Raw genomic sequence first — 10,000 nt, 5'->3', positions numbered from 1 at the left:
AGCAAAAAAAAAATAAACCACAAAAAATGGAATGAGAATAAAAAAAGAGATATAATAAATAAAAGAAATATTATTCTAATATAAACATTAATAGAAATCTAAACATAGAATGAAATTATCAAATAATTTAGATAATGAATATAAAGAATATGAAAAATCTAATAAAATAATAATGATATACTATAGAAATAATAATGATATAAGAAAAACCTAAGACTAAGATTTGAAAGACCTAGAATTATAAAAATAAAGTTTCTTCAGTTGAACCAATGCACTTAGTTCATTGATGAGTAATGGAGGTTCATCCTCCCTAGTCTCATTACCAAATAATTTGGCATTCAGCTTCATGATTGCTCCTAGATATTGAGCAACTTGCTCTTCAGTAACATTTTCGTCCTCTTCAGAGGAAGAATATTCGTCATAGCTCATGAATTGTAACAGTAAGTTCAGTGGAATCTCTATGGTCTCTAGATGAGCCTCAGATTCTTGTGGTTCCTCAATAGGGGACTCCTTGTAGTCCGGTGGACGTCCCATGAGGTCTTCCTTACTGTGAATCACGTCCTCCTCCTCTTCTATAGGTTCGGCCATTTTGGTTGTATTAATGGCCTTGCACACTCTTTTTGGATTCTCTTCTATATTACTTGGGAGAGTACTAGGAGGAGTTTCAGTGATTCTTTTACTCAGCTGACCAACTTGTGCCTCCAAATTTCTTATAGAGGACCATGCATCAGTCATGAAATTGAAGGTGGTCTTAGATAGATCAGAGACAATGTTTGCTAAGCTAGAGAGGCTCTGCTCAAAATTCTCTGTCTGTTGCTGAGACGATGATAGGAAAGGCTTACTATTGCCAAACATGTTTCTCCCACCATTATTGTTATTGATGCCTTGTTGAGGCTTCTGTTGATCCTTCCATGAGAAATTTGGGTAATTCCTCCATGAAGGATTATAGGTTTTTCCATAGGAATCTCCCATGTAATTCACCTATTCCATTGTAGAATTCTCAAGGTCATAAGCTTCTCCTTCAGAGGAGGCGTCTTTAGCTTGCAATCCAGTCAGACTCTGAGAAATCATATTAACTTGCTGAGTCAATATTTTGTTCTGAGCCAATATGGCATTCAGAGTATCAATCTCAAGAACTCCTTTCTTCTGAGTCACCCCATTAGTCACAGGATTTCTCTCAGAAGTGTACATGAACTGGTTATTTGCAACCATTTCAATGAGCTCCTAGGCTTCTACAGGCATTTTCAGATGAAGAGATCCACCAGCAGAGTGGTCCAATGACATCTTGGATAACTCAGACAGACCATCATAGAATATACATATGATGCTCCATTCTGGAAACATGTCAGAAAGACACATTTTGGTTACTTGCTTGTATCTTTCCCAAGCTTCATAGAGGGATTCACCTTCGTTCTGTCTGAAGGTTTGGACTTCCACTCTGAGCTTACTCATCTTTTGAGGTGGAAAGAATTTGGTCAAGAAAGCATTAACCAGCTTGTCCCAAGAGTTCAGGCTTTCTCTAGGTTGTGAGTCCAACCATGTCCTAGCTCTATCTCTCACAGCAAAGGGTAAAAGCATAAGTCTGTAGACCTCGGGATCAACCCCATTGGTCTTAACAGTATCACAGATCTACAAGAATTCAAATAAGAACTGATGAGGATCTTCTGATGGAAGTCTGTGAAACTTACAATTCTGCCGAATTAGAGAAACTAATTGAGGCTTAAGCTCAAAGTTGTTTGCTCGAATGGCAGGAATTGAGATGCTTCTTCTACAGAAGTTGGAAGTTGGTGCAGCATAGTCACCAAGCATCTTCGTTGCATCTCTGGCGTTGTTTTTATTTTTGGCTGCCATGTCTTCTTTTTTTTCAAAAACTTTTGTCAGGTCCTCTCCAGAGAGTTGTGCTTTAGCTTATCTTAGCTTCCTCTTTAGAGTCCTTTCAGGTTCAGGATCGGCTTCAACAAGAATATCTTTATCCTTATTCCTGCTCATGTGAAAAAGAAGATAACAGAAAAGAAGAGGAATCCTCTATGTCACAGTACAGAAATTCCTTTATGTGAGTAGAAGAAGAGAAGAAGAGAAGAATAAGGTAGAGAGAAAATAAAGAGAATTCGAACACAGAGAGGGAGAGAGGGTTCGAATTTTAAGAAGGAGAAAAGTGTTAGTAAATAAATAAATAAATATAAAGAGATGAGAGAGATGGGAAATTCAAAAATATTAGAAGAAATAAATTAAAATTAGAATTTAAAACAATTAGTTAATTAAAAAGGTTTTTTTTTGAAAAAGTTGTTAGTAGTTTTCAAAAATTAGAGAGAGGAAAGTAGTAAATTGAAAAAGATTTGAAAATAAATTTTGAAAAGGTAAGAAGTTAGAAAAAGATTTTGAAATTAAGTTTTGAAAAAGATATGATTGAAATCAATTTTGAAAAAGATTTGAAAAAGAAATTTAAAAAGATTTGATTTTGAAAATTGAAGTTGATGACTTGACTAACAAGAAACTAAAAGATATAATTCTAGAATTTAAAGATCGAACCTTTCTTAACAAGAAAGTAACAAACTTGAAATTTTTTGAATCAAATCCTTAATTGTTAGCACGGTTTTCGAAAATATGAAATAAAAATAAGAAAAAAATTTTGAAAATTAATTTTTAAAATTTTTGAAAATATTAAGAAAAAATAAAAAAGATTTGAATTTTGAAAAAGATTTGAAAAGATAGAATTTTTAAATTGAAATTTTGACTTGACTAACAAGAAAAAAATAAATTTTAAAAATCTTTGTCTAAGTCAACCCAAAATTTTGAATTTTATGAGTGAAATAAGGAAAAGATATTTTTTTATTTTTGAATTTTAATGAAGAAAGAGAAAAACAACAAAATGACTCAATACATGAAAATTTAAGATCAAAACAAAGAAAACATGCAACAACACTTTGAATGTCAAGATGAACACCAAGAACATTTTGAAAATCATGATGAACATCAAGAACATATTTTTTTGAAAAATTTTTAAGAAAAGAAACACATGCAAAACACCAAACTTAGAAATATTTAAACTTTTGACTTTAAAATTTCGAAAATGCATATGAAAAACAAGAAAATCACAAAATCAAACAAAGACAATCATCAAGAACAACTTGAAGATCAAGAAGAACATATGCATGAGTTTTCAAAAAATGCTAGAAAAATAAAAACATACAATTGACACCAAACTTAAAATTTGACTCTAAACTCAAACAAGGAACACAAATTTTTTTTTTGTTTTTATGATTTTATTAAATTTTTTTTGAAAAATTTTTGAAAATTAGAAAAAAATTTTTGGAAGATTTTTGAAAAATTTTTGAAAATAGAACAAGAAGAAAATTACCTAATCTAAGCAACAAGATGAACCGTCAGTTGTCCAAACTCGAACAATCCCGGCAACGGTGCCAAAAACTTGGTACATAAAATCGTGAGTTCACACTTCTCTCACAACTCCGCGCAGCTGACCAGCAAGTGCACTGGGTCGTCCATGTAATACCTTACGTGAGTAAGGGTCGATCCCACGGTGATTGTCGGCTTGAAGCAAGCTATGGTCATCTTGTAAATCTCAGTCAGGCGGATTCAAATGGTTATGAGGTTTTGATAATTAAAAGAGAAATAAAACATAAAATAGGATAGAGATACTTATGCAATTCATTGGTGGGAATTTCAGATAAAAGTATGGAGATGCTTTGTTCCCTCTGAGCCTCTGCTTTCCTATTGTCCTTATCCAATCATGCTTACTCCCTTCCATGGAAAGCTGTATGTTGGTGGATCACCGTTGTCAATGGCTACCATCTGTCCTCTCAGTGAAAACATGTCCGCTACGGTTTCCCGCATGGCTAACCAACTGTCGGTTCTCGATCGTGTCAGAATAAGATCCATTGATCCTTTTGCACACTGCCACTGCACCCAACAGTCACGAGTTTGAAGCTCGTCACAGTTATCCCATCCCAGATCCAACTCGGAATACCATAGACAAGGTTTAGACTTTTCGAATCTCAAGAATGCTGCCAATTGATTCTAGCTTATACCACGAAGACTCTGATCTCATGAAATGGAAGGCACTGTTGTCAGGAGAGGCAACCATGTATCGTGAACCAGGAGGCCAAGAGATACACACTAAAGCTCTTGCAGATAGAATGGAGGTGGCTGTCAGGCACGCGTTCATAAGGGAGGAGGATGATGAGTGTCACGGATCATCACATCCATCAGGTTGAAGTATGAGTGAATATCTTAGAACAAGAATAAGTGTGAATTGAATAGAAAAACAACAATACTTTGCATTAAATCATGAGGAACAGCAGAGCTCCACACCTTAATCTGTGAGGTGTAGAAACTCCACCGTTGAAAATACATAAGTAATGAAGGTCTAGGCATGGCCGAATGGCCAGCCCTCAAAACGTGATCAAGAGATCAAAAGTAATCCAAAGAAAGCCTAAAAAATGATCTAAAGATATGAATATAATAGTAAAAAGTGCTATTTATACTAAACTAGTAAACTAGGTTTACAGAAAATGAGTAACTAAGTGTAGATAGTGCAGAAATCCACTTTCGGGGCCCACTTGGTGTGTGTTTGGGCTGAGCATTGAAGCTTTTACGTGCATAGGCTCTTCTTGGAGTTTAAACGCCAATTTTGGTGCCAGTTTGGGCATTTAACTCCAGCTTTGGTGCCAGTTCTGGCGTTTTACGCCAGAAAAGGGTCTCTGCTGGGCGTTTGGACGCTAGTTTGGGCCATCAAATCTCGAGAAAAATATGGACTATTATACATTGCTGGAAAACCCAAGATGTCTACTTTCCAACACAATTGAAAGCGCACCAATTGGGTTTCTGTAGCGCCAGAAAATCTACATCGAGTGCAGGGATGTCAGAATCCAACAGCATCTTTAGTCCTTTCTCAGCCTCTGAATTAGATTTTTGCTCAGGTCCCTCAATCTCAGTCAGAAAATACCTGAAATCACAAAAAAACACACAAACTCATATTAAAGTCCAGAAATGTGATTTTTGCATAAAAACTAATAAAAATATACTAAAAAGTAATTAAAACATATTAAAAACTATGCAAAAATAATGCCAAAAAGCATATAAATTATCCGCTCATCAATAATCTAACAATTTAATGGCATAGGAAGCAGGTTTTCAATCATAGTATTAGATCAGGAAGGCAAATGTATAACATGCTAATTACATGGATAAATGTGGGAAGAATCTGATAAAAACTACTCAATTGAGTATAAGATAAACCGTAAAATAGCGGTTTATCACTGTAACTTAAAGTGTAAGAAATTTAAATTGCTGAATCTAAAATGCAAGGAAACTTAAATTGCATGAAGAATAAAGGGATTTGGGTGTTTGGGAATCAAAACAGAACTGGAAAATATAAAGTGCAGTAAACTAAACAGATAAGGAAATTCAGTAAACATAGCAATTCAGTACCAAAACAGATATGGAAAAGTGCAGAAGAATCAAAACAGAATGAAAACGTAAATCAATTATAGAGTCCTAACCGAGAAATGAACAATTTCAGAAGAATAATGAAATAGTAAGAAAACTAAGAATTAAAATGCTTTCTTGACAAAATAGAAAATAAGAAATTACAGAAATAGAAGAAAACTTAAGATCAGATCTCCAATTCTTAGAACTATAAAAAGGAAAAGAAAAAGAGAACCCCAGGATGAAGGAATTCAGAAAAATTCTTCAATCCCAACTCCAAGATCCAGAAAATAGAGAAATAAAAGTTGCAGAAGAGAGAAAACAAAATAGAACAGAAAACTCAGACCTTATCTTAATTCTAAAATTCTAAAATGAAAAATAAAAGAGGGCTCCCCAATGAAATTAAATTCCTATTTATTCATAAACTTTCCAATTCTGGCTTTTTTTTAGGAGTGGGCTTTTCGGCCATTTATGAAGTGGATCATAATGGCACTTTGTTGCAGCTTCCAAGGGAACGTACAATTCTCAAAGTGAGCGCAGCGTTCACTTTTCCACGCGTGCGCGTCCTTTTTCGCTTTTTGCTCATCGACGCGTACGCGTCATGTACACGTACGTATCATTATTAGTCTTTAGCTCCAACCATGATCGCGCGCCTTTCACGCGTATGCGTCTTCAATAGCGTTCTCTTATTGAGTGCTGCCCACGCGTGCACGTCCTCTGCGCGTGCGCATGGGTGGCAAAATCTCAATTCCAGGCTTCAGCACCAGTCACGCATGCGCGTGCTTTGACCTAGGTGCTCCATCGACGCGTGCATATCAGGCACATGTGCGCGTCATTTGTAAAACTTTGCCTCCAATTTTGAATCTTGCCCGAAAACGCTGAGTAAATGAACGTAACGCTCTCTTTGAAAACGAGCGCCAAACACTTCCATGCATACGCGTCATGCACGCGTGCGCGTGAGTCTTCAAAAATTGCCCCTGACGTGTAAGAATCCCATGCGCGAATGCGTCGCTCAATGAGCGTGGCATTCTTTCTTTGAACGCAACGCTATTCTGCAGTGATCCTCCATCCCTTCATTTTCTCACCTAAAATCAACTAAACAAGTAATCAATGTCTAACCAAAATCCTAAGAATTTCCATAATTCATTCTAATCACTTAATTCTTACATAAATCTCATGATTTTGTATAAATTAATGGTGTTTGCGTAAATCAAGATAAACATGGAATTCCACTCCAATCACTTACTAATTGTGCAAGAAAGTGCATAGAACTTAACAAAAGCAAGGAAGAATGCTTGTGAAACTAGCATAAGATGACTTGTCATCACAACACCAAACTTAAAGCTTGCTTGTCCCCAAGCAAGCACTAAAACATGTGAAGAAATGAATGAAAGTAGAAAAGCATACATGTCCTTATTAGCAAGTAATTGAATCTGGTTCATGGGGTTTTATGCAGATGTAATTAAAGCTCTACCATTATTAGATTTCAGGATTGAAATGTCCCCTTGAAAGATAACTAAAGCTGCTGCTGTGAACCTTATTATTCATTCATCCTTGGTGTTTGATTTTTCTTTTGTTTTTCTACTGAGAAGCTTATACTTTTATTCACTACTAAGTGTCATGTGTTGCAGCAGCTTTTTAGCTTGTTTTTCAGTCAACACATCTTCACCACAGACACTTGGCTCACAATTCTTCCTAAGACATTGATGCCCAGCACCTCTTTGGGTCACTAAATGATTTGTAATTAGGTTGCTCTTAATAGTGGATTTTCGGTTGGTAATCCCAGATTAGTTAATCCAAGTTCCCAAGTTTTGAAATACTCCTCAGAACCTAATAATCCAAGCAGATCCTAATACAATGGCACCACATGCATATATCCTAAGGTTCAAGCTATTGGTGTCTAGAATTATTATTTATTTTTGATTGCCAAATCTTGGCTTTTTCTTCCTTTCCTTCTTATCCAAGGGTCTTTAGTGATTAAGATTTCACAAACAGCAGCCTAGTTCATGCTATAGGGGAACATTCTAACCTCTATCCTTTTGTTAGTGAGCTTACTTAAACATTCAAACATTCATCACCATTGAACTTTATTTTCATTCCTACCACATTGGACAGTTACTCTTTGTGTCGATCATTTTCTCTTATTCATGCATAGGGGTACAAGACATACATTTAAGAAGGATGAAAATAAAACAGACACTTATACTAGATCACTTATTTTAAAAAATAGAGAGTAAACTTAACAGAAAGCAAACAATGGTAGGCGAATCTGAAGAGGTATAATCAATCTTCAAACTAAAACACAACAGGATACAAACAGTTGAGTAACAATACAACCTTTTGTTATCTTCTCGCTTAGTCTTTCATCCTCATTCTTAGCTTTTGTGCTTTTCTTGCTGATGATGCACAGTCCTTCCAAAGAGTTGAATAGTCTCCTACAATAGTATTAGAAGTTGCTTGTCCCCCAAGCACTTGAGGGATGGTTAATATGCATGTGTATTTGTAGGCTTCTGAACTTAGATTAGTGTGTGAACACCAAACTTAGTTCCTTGCCTTATGCATTAGTTTGTGTAGATACAGAAAACCTCATGTGCTTTTATTAAGAAGACATATTATAAACTAGAAAAACAAGTTATAAACTAGAAAATAGACTATGAACTAAAAGCTAAACAGTTGTTAAGTAGTCTCTGATTGTTTGGAGCTAATAATTAGTCATGCTGAGGGTGCAATGTATTCTAAAATCTTTAGTGGAACACCAAACTTAGCATCCAACATTCACCCTTGAATTACTTTGGTGTGCAACACCAAACTTAGCTCCTTGCAATACAGATAAATCTACTTAACCTTCTTATTGAGCGCTGCCCACGCGTGCGCGTCCTCTGCGCGTGCGCGTGGGTGGCAAAATCTCAATTCCAGGCTTCAACGCCAGTCACGCGTGCGCTTGCTTTGACCTAGGTGCTCCATCGATGCGTGCGTGTCAGGCGCGCGTGCGCGTCATTTGCAAAACTTTGCCTCCAATTTTGAATCTTGCTCGAAAACGCTGAGTAAATGAATGTAGCGCTCTCTTTGAAAATGAAGGCTAAACACTTCCACGCGTACGTGTCATGCACGCGTGCGCGTGGGTCTTCAAAAATTGCCCCTGACGCGTAAGCAACCCATGCACGTGCGCGTCACTTACTGAGTGTGGCATTCTTTCTTTGAACGCAACGCTATTCTGCAGTGCTCATCCTTCCCTTCATTTTCTCAACTAAAATCAACCAAACAAGCAATCAAAGTCTCACCAAAATCATAAGAATTTGCATCATTCATTCTAATCACTTAATTCTTGCATAAATCTCATGATTTTGTATAAAATTAATGATGTTTCATTAAATCAAGACAAACATGTAATTCCACTCCAATCACTTAGTTATTGTGCAAGAAAGTGCATAGAACTTAACAAAAGCAAGGAAGAATGCTTGTGAAACTAGCATAAGATGACCTGTCATCAGTTTTCGGACACCAAACTTAGTTCCTTGCTTACTTCTATATGCCAAATAGAGTGTATCTTTTATGCCTATATATTACCTCATGTGCTTTAACCATATGAGGAGATAAAATGCAGAACTGAAAGGTAAACAAATGAAATGCAGGTTTAGTCAATCTCCATGGTTAATTGATGTTACTGGTGGGACACCAAACTTAGTCTCATGCATTCACCCTTGATTTTCTTTCTCTGTTAGTACAGTCACATTGGTGTGGAACACCAAACTTAATTCCTCACAATACACAGAAATTGAACTAACTGTTTATTCTACGGAATATAAAGAAAACAGGTTACCTAAGGTTGGGTTGCCTCCCAACATGCGCTCTTTTAATGTCATTAGCTTGACATGTTGTTCTTAACTTTCTTCCCCTTCTTCCAGTTTGTTAAAAGGAATGACCTCAAGGAGAGAGAAGAGCAAGTTGATGTCCCCTGCTTTGGCCTTGATGAGCGGATAATTTGTACGCTTTTTGGCATTGTTTTTAGTATGTTTTTAGTATGATCTAGTTAGTTTTTAGTATATTTTTATTAGTTTTTAGTTAAAATTCACTTTTCTAGACTTTACTATGAGTTTGTGTGTTTTTCTATGATTTCAGGTATTTTCTGGCTGAAATTGAGGGACCTGAGCAAAAATCTGATTCAGAGACCAAAAAGGACTGCAGATGCTGTTGGATTCTGACCTCCCTGCACTCGAAGTGGATTTTCTGGAGCTACAGAAGCCCAAAGCCCAATTGGCGCGCTCTCAACGGCATTGGAAAGTAGACATCCTGGGCTTTCCAGCAATATATGATAATCCATACTTTGCTCAAGATTTGATGGCCCAAACCGGCGTGGCAAAACAGCCTCAGAAATTCCAGCGTTAAACGCCGGAACTGGCATAAAATTTGGAGTTAAACGCCCAAACTGGCATGAGAACTAGCGTTTAACTCCAGAAAATATCTCTACACATAAAAGCTTCAATGCTCAGCCCAAGCACACACCAAGTGGACCCAGAAGTGGATTTTTACGTCATTTACTCATTTCTGTACACCC

Source organism: Arachis duranensis, chromosome 3 (genome assembly GCF_000817695.3).
Source record: "Arachis duranensis cultivar V14167 chromosome 3, aradu.V14167.gnm2.J7QH, whole genome shotgun sequence".
NCBI classification, from domain to species: Eukaryota; Viridiplantae; Streptophyta; class Magnoliopsida; order Fabales; family Fabaceae; genus Arachis; species Arachis duranensis.
This window is presented reverse-complemented; position numbering follows the sequence as displayed.